Source organism: Colossoma macropomum, unplaced genomic scaffold (genome assembly GCF_904425465.1).
Source record: "Colossoma macropomum unplaced genomic scaffold, Colossoma_macropomum, whole genome shotgun sequence".
Classification (NCBI taxonomy): domain Eukaryota; kingdom Metazoa; phylum Chordata; class Actinopteri; order Characiformes; family Serrasalmidae; genus Colossoma; species Colossoma macropomum.
The window spans coordinates 29886453-29902564 of record NW_023494800.1 but is presented as its reverse complement, the minus strand read 5'-3'; the positions used below and the strand labels follow the sequence as shown (position 1 = coordinate 29902564).

Here is a 16112-nt window from a genome sequence, read left to right as displayed (position 1 = left end):
GTGGAAGGACAAACACTATGTAGCAGGTCTAGACATGCAGCTTTTTAAAAAACCCTGAAGGACAAAGAAACAAGAACAATAAGAGGGGGAGAGAGGTGATCCTCTCACATTACTGCAAGAAAACAGTCTTGGTGTTCAGCAGCTCTACAACACACAGCAAAACAAAATACACACTGATTTATCAGGATTACTGGACAGAATCGTACAGCAGACATGGACTGGAATAAGCCTGACTTGATCAGCATTAACACTACATTGCCAGGTAAGCTACACTGTATGTAAAAAAACGTCAAGATGTCTGGCAGCAAAAGTTGCCAAACAGTTCCCGTAATTTTACAGTAAAATTCTGTACAGTGGATTACTGTAAAATTACATTCTGTGTAATTTTATGGCCAAAGTTTAGTAGAATTACAAATTTTCATAGTTAAAAAACATCTCTAGAATGTATTAAAATCATGGAAATACTGCATAAATTAAAGTCTGCAATTTGAGGGTTGCTATCTTTTAAATAACAGTGTAATTAAGTTATTTCATAGAATTATTTAATCAATTTACAACATGCACCTGTCAAAGTACAGATTTTTATTTTTTTTTAATTAACTGTCACTCTATTGTCTTTTCAATACTATTAAATATTTATCAACATACATAATCTGTCAATAAATGTTCTTATCCTACACATTTATAGTGGATAACAGTTAAATGTCGGTTGATCCACCTACCAACTATCACAATGTACTGTTTATCCACAAGATACTGCTGTTACATCACTGGATTCTACTGGTTAAATACAGAAATACAATGCAAAATTACATGTAATTACCCCCATATTAAAGTAGATGGTTAACATTTTTATTTTAACATTCAGTATATTCACAGAAATTTGGCATTATCAAAAAATTATATACCATAATTTTGTGGTCATTTTGTTATATTCCAGTTTTTATACAGGAGTCAATATACTCAATTACATGGACATTCTGCACAATTACCTTTCAGTTCAGCAGATCAAACAATGGTGTACTTTAATTTTACATAAATACACAACAGCCAATACACTATTGCTCTTTTAAAACAATGTAAAACCTCAACAATAATACATACTTTCAATCTTTTTATTTTGACAGTTGAACTTTAACAATCATGACATCACCCAGCAACCTAGCATTCAAAATAAACACCAAATGGGGCAAAAAGATAGCTACTGTGAATCTTTCTACAATTTTAAAGATTTATAATGTCTATCTAAAACATAAACAATAATGTGAATGAGAGCACTAATTACCTCCTGTATCGTTCTTGATTCATCTGGAGTTTGGACTGCAACAGCATGCACTTACTAAAAAATTCAGATTGGAACTGCATGAGAAAAATGTTTCTTGATTTAATTTACACATGCTCAAAACAAAGCCAGCAACCTGAAGGACTAAACAACCACACTACACTCAGGACTCAGCTACACTGAATATGCCTCTAGAATGAGGACTTTTAGCAAATACAAAGCACAAGTGTCAATAACAGTGTGCTGACAATACAAACCCTGAAAAAATTGGGACATTTTGTAAAACGCAATACAAACAAGAATCTGTGATTTGTTCATTTTCTTAAACTTTTCATTTAACTGACAAAAGTACAAAGAAATTATTTTTGATGTTTTGGCTGACCAACTTCATTGTATTTGTGAACATAAATAAATTTTGAATTTGATGCCTGAAACACACTCAAAAAAAGCTGAGAAACCACTGCTCAATGTGTGTGATCTTCAAGCCCTCAGACGGCACTGCACGAGAAGGGAGTACTTTAGGAGTATTTTGGAAAACGATTGTGACTTAACAGTCCACCGCTGCATCAAGAAATGCAACGTTAAAACTCCATTGTGAGAAAGCTGTACATCAGATCTATGCAGAAACATTGGTGAGTTCTCTGGGCCTGAGCTCATCTCAGACAGTCTGAAAGACAGTGGAAATGTGTGCTGTTGTCAGATGAATCCACATTTCAGCTTGTTTTGGGGAAAGATGGATGTTGAATTCTCCATTCCAAAGATGAGACGGACCATCCAGACTTTTATCAGTGAAAGGTGCAAATGGCAACATCTGTCATGGTAGGGGTCATCAGTGCCCATGGCATGGGTGACTTGAATATGTGTGAAAGGTACCACTGACACATTTATTGGGATTTTAAAGAGACTTATGCATCAAGACAACATCTATTCCCTGATAGTCCATGATTATTTCACCAAGACAGTGCCAGGCCTCATTCTGCATGTGCTCCAACAGCATGGCTTTATAGACACAGAGTGTGTGTGCCTTACAGGCCTGGCTGCAGTCCAGATCGGTCTCCTGTTGAACACGTATGGCACATCATGAAGAGCAGAATCAGACAGCAACAACCACAGACTGTTGAGCCAGCCATAAAATATATTTTTTACTGGAGTGCATCTGGAGTGCACAAAAGATCCAACAAAGAAGGTGTGTTTTGAAAAAGACCTTTGATGAACAGAGGATAAAAAGCCATAGCACTTTAAATGCTTTATGAAAGTGTGGAAAGCAGTAATAAATAAGTGTTCTGAGTTTGTCACACCAAAGAACAATATGTCATTAACCATCCAGCCAAAATGTGAATGATTAAAAAAATCGCCAAGTATAAAAAAATAAGTTTCAGAAGTGTGAAAAATGAGCAATTTTCTCTGCTCTGAAACAAAACCACACCTAGTCAAAGGAAAGGTGTAGCCTCTCTTCAGATTCTCTCTTCAAATTCTCCAGTTCCTCCTTAAATGCTGCAGTTACAATTTGGCTAATGCTAAGCTAAAGTCAGGTTCTTGTTCGAATTATCCCTGTTCCACCTTAAACGGTGCAGCAATTAAATTCTGGAGAGTACGAAGTTGCATTATTTAAGGTGGAATGCGAAAATTTGAACAGCAACCTGACTTTGCTGTTGTATTTGCCAGAATGTAACTGCGGCAACATTTAAGGTGGAACAGCAAAATTCGAACAGAAAGCTGACTTCAGCTGCATATTTTTCAGAATTTAACAGTTGCACCATTTAAGGCATAATGAGAAAAAAATTGAAAAGGAAGCGGGTGAAAAGAAAGCTGACTTCAAAAATATTTTAGCATGTGTCTCTTTTGGATTTAAATGAGGCCATTAGCAGCACTTCTGCTGACACAAACACACAGAATTCACTCTGTCTAGCAGCTTTATTGGAATGTAAGGCCATAAATGTTTGAGCCACCAGAGCCAGAATCCAATTCAAATTTAAAGGACACTGACCTACCTGAGAATTAACCTCTCAGTCTGCAAAATAATGCTGTGGCTTTTTTTCTCTGTTCATTACAGTATTTTCTGGTTTATCTTCTATTTATAGAAGATAAAACATGAGTCATAATAAGTAACTAAATGCTAATGACAGTGACTTATATTTAATCAGTTTAGCATTAATTTGTTTATTTCTTTCTGTATTTCTTCATTCAGTATGTGTTTGAGATAGGCTAGAAGTGCTAATGGTGTGATTAATTTTGCTTTGTTTCTCCACAATTAGAATGTTTACATGTACAAAAAAATCTGATTTTGGCAAAAGTTCGAATGCTTTCATCCGATATTATCATTGTTATCATGATTGCTGTTTTTTTTTTATTTCTTATTCTTCTTAGGATTGTTGCTATTATTTTTACATACATCACTTATTTTATGTTTTCCATGCATTTTATGTGTTGTTATAAATTATTACAACTTTAACTATATTCTTGTTGCTTTGATGTTCTGTATGTCTATAGTATTCTCTTTAAATATAGCTCTGTGTAAAGATTGTTGACTTATTTGTTTGACAAAAAATAAAAAAATAAAAAAATAAATAAAATAAAAAACCTAAAGGAACAATCTTTCTTTTGATAGAGATTGAGCTTTACATCATGGCGGCATCAGGGAATGACAAAAGTGAAATATTGCCAAACATAACAGTTCCTAATTCTGCACCCCGCTGGATCACAATGTGGGCTGAACATCTCTGGCGTCAGTTTACCTAAAAGTCAAGACATACGTCTGCTAAAGGGAAACCTCACCACAGTCTTCCTCCCTCTCGTTTACATCATCGTTTTCGTTGTGGGGTTGCCCACCAATGTGACATCCCTCTGGGTGTTCCTCTTCAGGACGAAGAAAAAGAGTCCTACATCCATCCTAATGGCCAATCTAGCACTGGCTGACCTGCTCTTCATCGTGTGGCTCCCACTGATGATCACCTACCACTTCAACGGCAATGACTGGACCTTCGGGGAGCCACTGTGTAAAGTCCTAGTGGGGTTTTTCTATGGGAATATGTACTGCTCCACTATCTTCATAGCGTGCATCAGTGTGCAGCGCTACTGGGGGATTGTGCACCCACTTTCTCGGAAACGGAGCAACTGTTTAACAGTCTGTGTATCTGTTTGTGTGTGGATTGTAGTCTGGCTCCTCACTGTACGGTTCTACCTGTATAAACAGACTATTAAAGTCAGCAATCTCAACATAACCACCTGCCATGATGTCACTTGCCCAAACCAAACACACATCCCTGTTGGATATTTCCTGACCATGGGCATTGTAGGATATGTAATTCCCTGTGTGGTGTGCACAGTGGCGTATTTGCTAATATTAAAGTCTCTCAAGAGCTCTTTTACAAATGCCAGCAGCAATAATAAGAAAAGGAAGGCTATAACCCTCATGGTTACTGTGCTGGTGACTTAAGGTCATGTCTTGTGATGTGTGATGCACCAATCTGTAACTATAGTAGTATTTTAAAAATTTGCACTTTTGTATTTACGCACAACAAACACAGATAATGAAGTTGTAGACTATGAAAATTGTAAACCATAAATAGTAAATGAGAGTATTTTGCTCACACTGTAGAAAACTGTAAACCCTCAACTTTTCTACAGCTTCTATAGCTGCAGGCTGCATGTATTGGATGTATTATAGGATGCTCTGTATGTTGGTGGAAGATGTTTGGTGTAGGTGTCAGGCTGGGCTACACACTTAATCCAAATACCTAACCATGCCATACCAGACTAAGCCGCTAAGACATTTCACCCAGAGTCTAAACCACACTTTTATTATACAGCACTGGCTCCCTCTGGAGTTTTTAAATGGAAGGTAAAAACAAAACTATCAGTGTGTTCCATTCTGGAGGCAGCTGCCTACGTCACTGCCTTCAAAGGTTCCTTCTTGTTCGGCAACAAAGGAAACTTAGTAGGCATTGCATTTGGGACCAGAACCATAGTACCTCATACACTCTTAAAAAAAGAGCTCTTTTGTAAAAAACAAGTTCTATGTAGAACGATGAACACTCAAAGAACCCTTTGCATGATTGAAGGCTTCTTTGCATTGTGAAAGGGCTCTTCATATTGATGGACAATGTGCTGTTGATGGTTCTATATAGAACCTTTTTGAAAATGGATCTATATAACACCAAAAAGGGTTCAAAGTCAAGCTTGTGATAATAGAAGAAACCCTTCTGGGTGCTATATCGAACCCTTTTCTATATGGTTCTATGTAGGACCAGCTATAGCATATTCATGCACATTCTCCATCACTCTGAAAAACCCTTGAAGAACTGTATTTTTTAAGAGTGATACTTTTTAATGCGCTGTACACAGGATATCTAGTTCATTGTAAAGGTTTATTACCTCCTTTATAAGGATGTAAGGATGGATCCCAAATTTACGGCAGCTGTTTTCCTTGTACTGACTCTGTGGTGGGAATTTATTATTGTGTAAAGAATCGGCTGATTTAAGGAGTCGTATCTGCTGTTATGTAACTCAACTTGGTGTCCAAATATTACAGATAACATGAGGACTAGTTTGTAGATCTTTTCAATTCATTCACTGTCCTCCTCCACCTTAATAACCTTGTTTTCTAACAAACAAAGAATAAAACTGCTTGTACTTTTGTACAAAATGCATGCAGGAAAAAGAATCTCACACAATCAGCTAATAAACAGATAACATGCATTTTAAACAGTATTTTATATATTTTCATCTGATTTATGTGCACTTAGTCTGACGTATAGCTCTTACCATCACCTGCATTGTTGTGACTATAATAATTGAAACATTTTATATTAAGAAAAACTTTTAAGTTGAGAATGTTCGCGTCATCCAGTAAGGTTCAATATTCTCATTGTTCCAGGACGTCAGTCTGTAGTGCAGTGTTTTTCCCCTCACATGCTGGAAAAGTGAGCTGCCTTCAGCCATTCAGTCACCCCATAAGAGCTACTCTTCCTCCGCCCCTTTAGCTAGAACCTCTCAGCTTCTGTAACATTCTTCTCTTTAGTCTCTAAATGATGTGGTATTAATGCTGTTATTCATTTGTTTCTACTTTGTTTTTTTTTTACCTTTTATTACCTATTAAATGGTCAGGTGCAGTATATGTTTAGAATTACCCGCTTATTATTTAGTCACAACTTGTTACCATATTATTACCATATAATTACCCACTTATTATCAATTTGTATAGTGCAACCATACTTTAGCGTATTTCCTTTTGTTCCCCAAAGAGCTCCATACATTCTGCCTAAGAAAAAAATAATTTTCTGCCAAAAATGTTTTGAAGATTCAAATGGTGTCATTGATTTAAGAGTCTTAGGTTTTAAAGAGGTTTTAAGGCACTCTGGCTTTACGAGCTCTCTTTGTGTCAAGAGTATGAAACTTTTGAATGTTGAAACTTTCGTAGTCCATCTGTTTGTCTGCATATTTCACATACATAGGTGTGGATGTTGGAAGGATGAACACTATGTAGCAGGTCTGCACAGGCAGCTTTTTAAAACCCTGAAGGAAGAAGAAACAGAAGTACAACAAGAGGGTGGGAGAGGTGAAACTCCTATGTTAGTGCAGGAAAACAGTCTTTGTGTTCAGCAGCTCTACAACACACAGCAAAACAAAATACACACTGGAATAAGACTAGTTTGTTCAGCATTATAATGAAGGAAGGTAAGCTACATTTCCACTGAAAGCTGTTAGAAAGTATTTGATTCAATTGATCTGCATCAGAACAACTGCTGTGCTTTAGTTTACTTCTTCTGGGAAGTTTTGTGTTGATGTAGTGCTATTTACATGCATCAGATTGACATGCTTAACTTGTAATTGACACTTCAGAGCACTGTTTATTTTCAGTGTAAAAGAGAAATTATATACACCAATATACTATTGTCACTGTCCTAACAAAGACTTGTATCTCCATTTGAACTGTTTTTTTTATTATTATTATTTTCTCATATAATATGAAAATGGCACTTTCACTTTACTTTCACTTTAAATTTCATGACAAACACAACTGAAATAGTTCAGAATTCCTTTAAGTGAAGCTTTGTTACATTGACTTACATTGAAATATAAAAGTGTAAGTAAAACCCTGAAATATTATAAATTTTCTGCTGCCAAACAAAAAGTCTGGAGTGCACAAAAGATGCTAAAAGAGAAGGTGCTGTTTGGGAAAGAGCTGTGAAGAGCAGAGGACAAAAAGCCACGTCCACTCTTCTATCTAAAAGTAAAAAAATATGGTCTGAAGTCTTTGCTGCTGCTACATGTGGGCTGTAGCTCATTTCTCTGTGTCTCACTTAGTTAGGGGTCCAAGCACCTTAGGTACATAGAACCCTACTGGAGTTGCTCGAATTTTTCTTCTTCTTCTTCTTCTTCTTCTTCTTCTTATTATTATTATTATTATCAACATTATTTGATTTCCTTGTAGCAAATTAATCATTTTTTTACTTTTTGGATAGAAAAGTGCCGTGGCCTTCTTCCTCTGTTCATTGTAGTAGTTTCTAGTTTAACCTGCTAATTTATGGATGCAAAACGTAAGTCATGATGAATAAATAAATAACAAAATACAATATTTTTTCCTGTATTTCTTACTCCTGTATGTTTTGAGGTAGACAAGGAGCAATAATGGTTCAATTAATCTTGCCTTGTCACTATAAGAAAGTTTACATGTACAAATAATTGGATACTTGCAAAAAACCTAAAAAAAAACCTGCTAAAAATTTAATTCTTACTCTTCCTACTATTATTGCTATTATTATTGCTGAGTTTACCTCTTGTATGTGTTGTACACATATTTATTTATTCTAACTTATTATTATTATTATTATTATTTTTTTTTTTTGTTGTTGTTGTTGTTGGTGTTGTTGTTGCTGTTGTTGCTTTGATGTCCTATATGTTTATTATAATCTCTTATAATAAACATATAGGACATCAAAGCAACAACAGCAACAACATATAATGATTATAATGATTATATGAAAAAATCATCATCTTTTCCTTTTGATAGATATACAGACTCAGATCATGGTGGGATCATTGAACTCCAGAACTACAGACAAAGACACATATGGAAATGCATTGATTCCTGATACTGCACACTCTGGATCACATCATGGGCTGAACAGCACTGACAAGTTTACCAAAGAGTGATGACATACATCTGCTAGAAGGAAACCTCACCACAGTCTTCCTCCCTCTCATTTACATCATCGTCTTCATTGGTGGGTGTTCCTCTTCAGAACGAAGAAAAAGCATCCATCGTCCATCCTAATGGCCAATCTAGCACTGGCTGACCTGCTCTCCATCATGTGGCTCCAACTGAAGATCACCTACCACTTCAACGGCAATGACTGAACCTTCGGGGAGCCACTGTGTAAAGTCCTAGTGGGGTTTTTCTATGGGAATATGTACTGCTCCACTATCTTCATAGCATGCATCAGTGTGCTGCGCTACTGGATGATTGTCCACCCACTTTCTCAGAAACTGAATAACCATGAAAGAGTCTGTGTATCTGTTTGTGTGTGGATTGTAGTCTGGCTCCTCACTGTACCGCTCTACCTGTATGACCAGACCGTTAAAGTCAGTAATCTCAATATTACCACCTGCCATGATGTCGCTCACCTCAACCAAACACACTTCCCTGTTGGATATTTCCTGACCATGGACATTGTGGGATATGTAGTTCCCTGTGTGGTGTGCACAGTGGCATATTTGCTAATATTAAAGTCTCTCAGGAAATCTATGAATGTCAGCAGCAACAAGCAGAAAAGGAAGGCTATAACTGTTATGATCATTGTGCTGGTGATGTTCCTGGTCTGCTTCACTCCCAGTAACATCACACTGATGGTGCATTTCTCTCTTCTGACTCAAGGGATTGAAAATGACACTCATGGCTTGTACATCGTCATACTGTGCCTGTCCAGTCTCAACAGCTGTCTGGACCCATTTGTGTATTATTTTATCTCAGATGAGTTCAAAGATCATGTGAAGAACATGTTAAGTTGTCACAGTGCACGTTCAGCTGAGAGGAAGGTGGCCTTCAGACCTGTGAAGGTCTCCACAGAATCTTCATCCTAAGAAACAGCACCTGTAGAAAATATGAGAGACAGCGTACCTGCATCACCCAGTTTCCACTGAATCTAGCCTAATGGTACTCAAGGAACATTGTAGAGTTCTCTAATTCAAATATACAAACACCTCTGAATATAATATTATATACCACATACTATATCACAAACTCAATACAGTGGCCACATTCATCACAGATTCAAAAAGCAAGCAGGCCCAGCAACATGAGTGTCATTTAGTGGGGCAATGCCCCACCAACCAATCATCTTGCCCCACTAAACTAAAATTCTATATGAGGCTCTTTTACCAAGAAGTACTGGTGCTCCATATTTGAACTAACACAAAAAAGCACAATCTTAAGATAAACTATTCGATTCCCTCTTTTAAGTGATGCTTAATTCAGCAATCAAAATTGTCCAAGCCCTTAAGGATCACCTGAACAACATTAGGAATCATTTCATCTGTGTTCCTGTCTTTTATCTAATTAACAAAAATATAATTTGTACCAGCAATTCTTATCAGTTTTGCATACAATCTGGTTTTACTGTAATGACTTGATAGTTTTACATTTACTAAAATAGTGTTGTATATTAAAATGTATTTCCATGTTAATTATCTAAACTAAGCCGTTAAAAATTATTAACGTAGCCAAAAAACACTTCTAGTGCTCCTTAATGGAGAGCCATTTTGATGCTTTACAAATTAGTTATTATTGGTGAGCTGATTGATGGGACTCGCTAAAAAGAGTTGGAATGCAAATCACTAGTTGTTCAGACTGTCTTTTCACTTTAGTTTCAAAATTAAACACTCTATTTGGGAGATTTTTTTGTTTTATTAGGCTGTGTTCAGGTGGCAGAACTCAAGCGCCTCTATATCCTATGCCAGGACCACTCTTTGTACTGCAGTTTAGGGTGTTTTGCTGCCAAGAAATCAACAAACCTGGTTGTAATTTAATGAGACTTTATCAGCTAATCTAATAATGCTGGGAAATGTACTGCGAATATTTTCGTGTTGTTGTCTGTTTCTGTTATGCATATTTTAACCAATGAGATTTGCATTCACTGCATTGAAACAACAGCAAAGGCAAAAAATGTCTTATGGTCAACTGGCAGTTCCATGACACTTGACAGCTGTGCAGGTCAGTCATTTGGCAGTCATTTACATTAGTTAGGATTCTTGTGATGTATGATTCACCAATAGGCTCATTTTCTCATCACAATCTGTAACTATAGTAGCATTCAAAGTCAGTGGGAAGCAGAAAATTGACACTTTTGTGTTTATGCACAACAAAAGCATACAATGACTTTGTATCCTATAAAAGCTTAATGCAAATGGCAAACTATAGCCACACTCTTAGCAAAAAGGGTTCTATATAGTGCCATAAATGGGCTATTTGGGTTCTACAAGGTAAACCTTTTTCAAAATTGGTCCTATGTACAACCATCTACAGCACATTCCCCATCAATCTAAAAAACCCTCTCATGATGCAAAGAAACAAGTAGGAAATTACTCAGTCCCTCAGTTCCAGTAACAAAGTATATGTAATTCTCCACTACATTATGAGAAATCTGTCGTTCCTTTTGGTTTATGTGTGTATAAAAGCATAACATGTCAAAACGAAAGCAGAGTGAAGCAAGAACACCAATCAGGGCACACGCGCACTTTGTCTTCAGCTTGTTTTGACCTGTTGGACATACCGACCCAGTGCAAGCACACGGTTCAAGGTCAGTGCACCAGCATAACATTTTGGGAGTGTCTATTCCAACATAAATGATGAACTAACCTAACTTTGTGTAAATAGACCACAATATAGAAATATGTACACATATGCAGTTGTGACCTACAGATGCAGTTTAGTAAAGGAAAACTCATTTGTGAACCTGAGTTTAAAGTTTTTATTAAACTTGAACTTGTAACTAAGTTGCAAATAAATCTTGTTTGCCTTCAGTGTTTTGTGCTTATGATAATTTTAATAGACATCAGCATCACTAATTAATGACATTCTATTAAAAGATTGGTAACCAAGAGTGACACTGGAGTATTTTCACCTAAAATTGGTTAATGAAGCAAGAGTCGTGTTATAAAAATGATAATAGGACATCAGAGTCATAATTAATCTTTTAGTACTTTTACTTTCGTTACTTAAGTACATTTGAAGGCAAATACTTTTGTACTTTTACTCAAGTGGAGGTCTAAAGGGAGGAACTTCTACTTTTACTGGAGTAATATTTTACCTTGGGTCTCTCTACTTTAACTCAACTACATGATTTGTGTACTTCGTCCACCATTGCTCAGTTCCTTTCCAGTGGTCTTCTGCCTGTGAGCATGCATTTAACAGTCTTAAAGTGCTTTTAAGTGCAGCACCTGTGCTTGCTGCCCCTGATTTTACTGAACCATTTCAGTTAGAGGTTGATGCAAGTGCAGTCAGTGCTGGCGCAGTGCTCTTGCAAGAAGATGGCAATGGTGTGATTCATCCTGTGTGTCATTACTCTACAATCGAGAAAGAGGCTTTAGCGTTACTCTGGGCACTTCAACATTGTGACGTTTATGTTGGTTCAAGTAGTTTGCCAGTGAAAGTGAAACTGATCTTAACCCTTTAGTGTTTTTATCCAGAATGTATAATAAGAATCAATGGTTTTCAGATTTCTTTTCTTTTTTCTAGGTCTATCTACCTGACTTCTTAACAGGTGCAACCCAACCAGTGGCTGCGTGGGTGGCGTTCGGCCCTACAATATGATGTCAACTGCTATTCCCTCATCCTCCAATCAGAATCGCGGCTGAGTGAATGGGGGCAGGTGTTTGAAGATAAAGGCAACATGTGAAGAGAGGAGAGCATTGTGCGTCTGTGAGGTCTTTAGCTTGCTGGCAGTTTAATGACTCATGCTGTTGTTATTAAAATTGTAGCCCCATTAGTTTTAGTTCTGCCATGGCCTCACTGTGTCTCTCCCTCGCTCTCTCTCTTTCTCTCACTCTCTCTCACTCACTGTCTTTGTATCTCTCTTTCTAGTGCACCGACACCGACCCAACTCCATATTGTCTGGTCTGATTGTGCAATTCAGGCTTGTATACAGCTTTTTGATTGGATGCACAGTTTCCACGTAGCAATGAAATTTTTCTGATTTTTTCTTGATTGCACTTTTGGAATACAACATTTTTGGCACCTTTTTTGTCATGATGATACAAATACACTATAACACATTCAACACACCACACACTCCACACACATACCACACAGTCCACAAACACACGCACTGAACACACCACATTTAACACACCAGACACAAACACACAAACGCACACACACTTTTAAGATAGCAGGAGATTTTAGGTAGCAGTGTATTTAAAGTGACTGATTTCCTTGACTGTAGAAATGAAGGTTAATTCCAGTGTGAATACTGGTTGGACAGAACGGCTGTGGAATTATTTGAAAATGACAACTGGTCTATGTAAAGACTAGATCAATACTTGTAATTGTGCCCACCGTTATAGCTGTATTAGGATGCGGTGTTATTCCTTGTGTAAGATCACTGAGAAATCCTTTACTCATGCTAAGCTAGCAACTCCATATGTAGTGGATACTCCTCTCCTTTATAAGAATGTAGATGGTTATGAAATGCCTGCTTGTACCCTTCTTTGATTTGGATTTATACACTATTCCACTTGGAGATTGAATACTCTGTCATACACAGAGTGGATAGGCTGAGGCTTTTCCTCCAGTGATTGGCCTTTGTATCTGGAGGTTTTTCACTCAGCCCTGGTGGGAATTTTTTCTCACCACTGCTTGTCTCTGCCTCCCTTCCTCTGAGATGTCCCTCTGTGGTTTTACTTGGGAAGCAGTTGACAGGCCAAGCAGAATCAGAATGATTCAAACTGCTTGCTCCCTTGAAACTTATTTTTTCTTATCTCGTAAGGAATGCTGTGTGATAAGGCGTTCATGTAACATTTCCTAGAAACGCTGTGTGTATTGTGCAATAAACTGAATGCTTTGCTCACAAGACGTTAACTCCTTTGTTTCTTTCAAAGTGAGACATTCCCAGAGCTCTACAGGGGAGAGTGAGGACGAGGATGAGGGCATGGGCCAAGGTGGGATGGGATGAGAGAATGCCACCATCAAACACCGGGATGATGTAAAAATTTGTGACAGCTGCGTGACTAAGCCCACTGGACAAAACATTAGTTACCTATGACTGAAACGTACCTAATGTCATGTAAAACGTCCATGAGTATGAATAATAGCTGTGATTAGATTGGGGCTGGACTGGACACCCGATTGTCCAGCAGCTCAATGTTGGCACTGTGGTTCAAATTTAGTGTCACCTTAACCAAAGGACCCATTTCTGGATAATTAAAACAATCCAGATCAGCACAGAGCTCCTCCAGCTTGAACTACAGCTTGCATGCAGTCCTCATTAAAGGTTTCCTGAGGTCCATGATGAACATGGCACCAGGCATCATTCACATACAGGCAGAAACCAGATTTATCTGACCAGAAAACACATTTCCAGTCATAAACAGTCCAGTTTTTGTAACTGGTAAATTTTTGCATGCCGTATGTTCATGGTATGCAGGTCCCTGTGGAGCGTTCTTTCAGAAATTGGTTGTGCAGAACCACATTGACTTCTAAAAGGAATTCTTGCCTGGAAGCAAAGCTATTTTTTTTCACAACCTGTGAAACACACCGGCGGTCCCTGTCCATTAGTTTTGTTTTTTGGCCACAATTCTGAGGAGAATTTCCTGTAGACTGGGATTTTTTTTTTTAATGCTGGTCGACCCATATGACCATACGCTTTGATACACCTGAAAATGTAGCTACTTCTTTTAACTGTGGCCTTTGGCTGCCCAAATGCAGTCACTCCTTTTAGCCAATCATTAACATCTGCTTTGCGACCCATTTTTCACACATCAAACAAGACATTCACTGCACTGTACCACCTCTTCTCAATCTATGAATCCCATCACACATCCCGCAGGTATTTATAGCCTGATCATTCTTGTGCAAGGCCATCTGCAGGAGCCTGAAGTTACTACCGCCTTGAACACACAAGGTGACAATTTTTTTTTGTCTGAGGAGCTTATGTTTGACGGAGTTAATCAATGTTAGCTTGACGTTAGCTTAATCTGACATGAACCCTGCTAGCTAATGTTAACTGCATTTATTGTGTAACCAAAGCATAAGAGATCTAGACGTGAACCGTTAGACTGCATAAGTTAATCAGCAATCAATGTCTATCTTGAAAAACTCTCAACACTCAAAACTGATTAAACCTACAGAATTCATTCTTCACTTAACTGTCTACCTGTGACAGACTGATGAGAGCAGACTTTGACTTTAAGTAAGGCTCAGCTCTTCTCTTTCACATCACAATGTCACACAGTTAAGCAGGGTCATAACTGAGGGGTGGTCAGTGCCACCCTCCCATGAAGCATGGCCACCCCATTTAAACAAAATGAGAGCCATCATCAGTCACCACAGAAAAGTGCTGCTACTTTGTGTGAACAACTTTAGGGTGAAAATTTGCCATCAGTGCAGTTACCATCAGTTACGATCTGACACCGCACCCAGTAAACAACATATCTCACAGCCGAGTGATGCTGCTCAGAGCCTTAACAATAATCTTAATTGTTTTGCTTAAGGAAGCAGCTAAAATTGGCTTTCAACATGAGGGATAGATTTAAAAGTACCCAAATAAATCTCTTAGAGTATTTTTGGTTAGACATTGTGCTCTATGTGGATTACTGTAACATTCCTGTCACTGAGAATTTTATGATAGAAATAGGACAAAGAACAAAACATAGAATATTTTAAATTTATACAACAGTTCGTTTCGGCCACACAAACTGATTGGTTGAGAAGCATTTTTTCACAAACACTATCACTCCGCTGAGACGCTGTTGCTAAGCAACGACTCTGACAGCTGTAGGAGACGCTCAAGACATTTGAACATTTTTACTTCTTACTTTGCCACAAACAGAAACTGAATACTTTTAAGATCACATTTGACCGACAGCTGATTTGCTCAGACTCTGAAGACACTAAATTCCCAAACTGTCATCACCACTGAGCAGCTTTTCAGTCGGCAGCTGTGATGGAAGAACAGCTAAACAACCTGGAATCAGCCAGAAATGAACCCAATACCATTTGCCAAACTAAATGGGCTGTACGATGCTTTACAGACTGGCTGGAACAAAACAACATTAATACTGATCTGGCAAAAATTGACAAAACTGAGCTGAACTTGATATTGTGGCAGTTTTATGGCTCAGTCTGTACTTCAAAAGCTGAGGCTTACAGCAGACAGTGCAGCGAGTGGGTGGAGTTTGTTACTGTGATGCAGCAACAAGCTGCTTGTTAAGGAACTATAATATGGCGGAAGGAACTGCGAACATCAAAACATAATAAATGCCACGTTCATGGCCCAGTTTATTAATTTCTTACTTTATTGTATTAACTAAATTTATATATAATATAATATAAATGAAATATATATTAACTGTTGTATTAAAGTAATAGAACACGAGAGGGAGTGTGTTATCATGGATAACATCATGGCTGTGATGATCTATGGTGACTCTTGGGCTCTGTTGCTTAAATAGAAGTATTGGAAAACAGAATAAAATCACTGTTTTTTTGAAAGTAAAACTGTTTTTAAGAATGTAGTATTATTTTGTTAATCCTCAATGAATTCTGTCTGCAGTCATAATTTTCCCAGGTAACTTCACATACATTATATGTGGTTGGCTGTATGATGGTAATATG

General features: G+C 37.6%; 2 pseudogenes; one reads left to right on the top strand and one right to left on the bottom strand.

The window, feature by feature from the left end:
* The window catches only part of LOC118819752, a 53736-nt pseudogene that overhangs the window by 11716 nt on the left and 25908 nt on the right, over positions 1 to 16112 (bottom strand).
* LOC118820468 lies at positions 2084 to 12825 on the top strand (annotated as a pseudogene).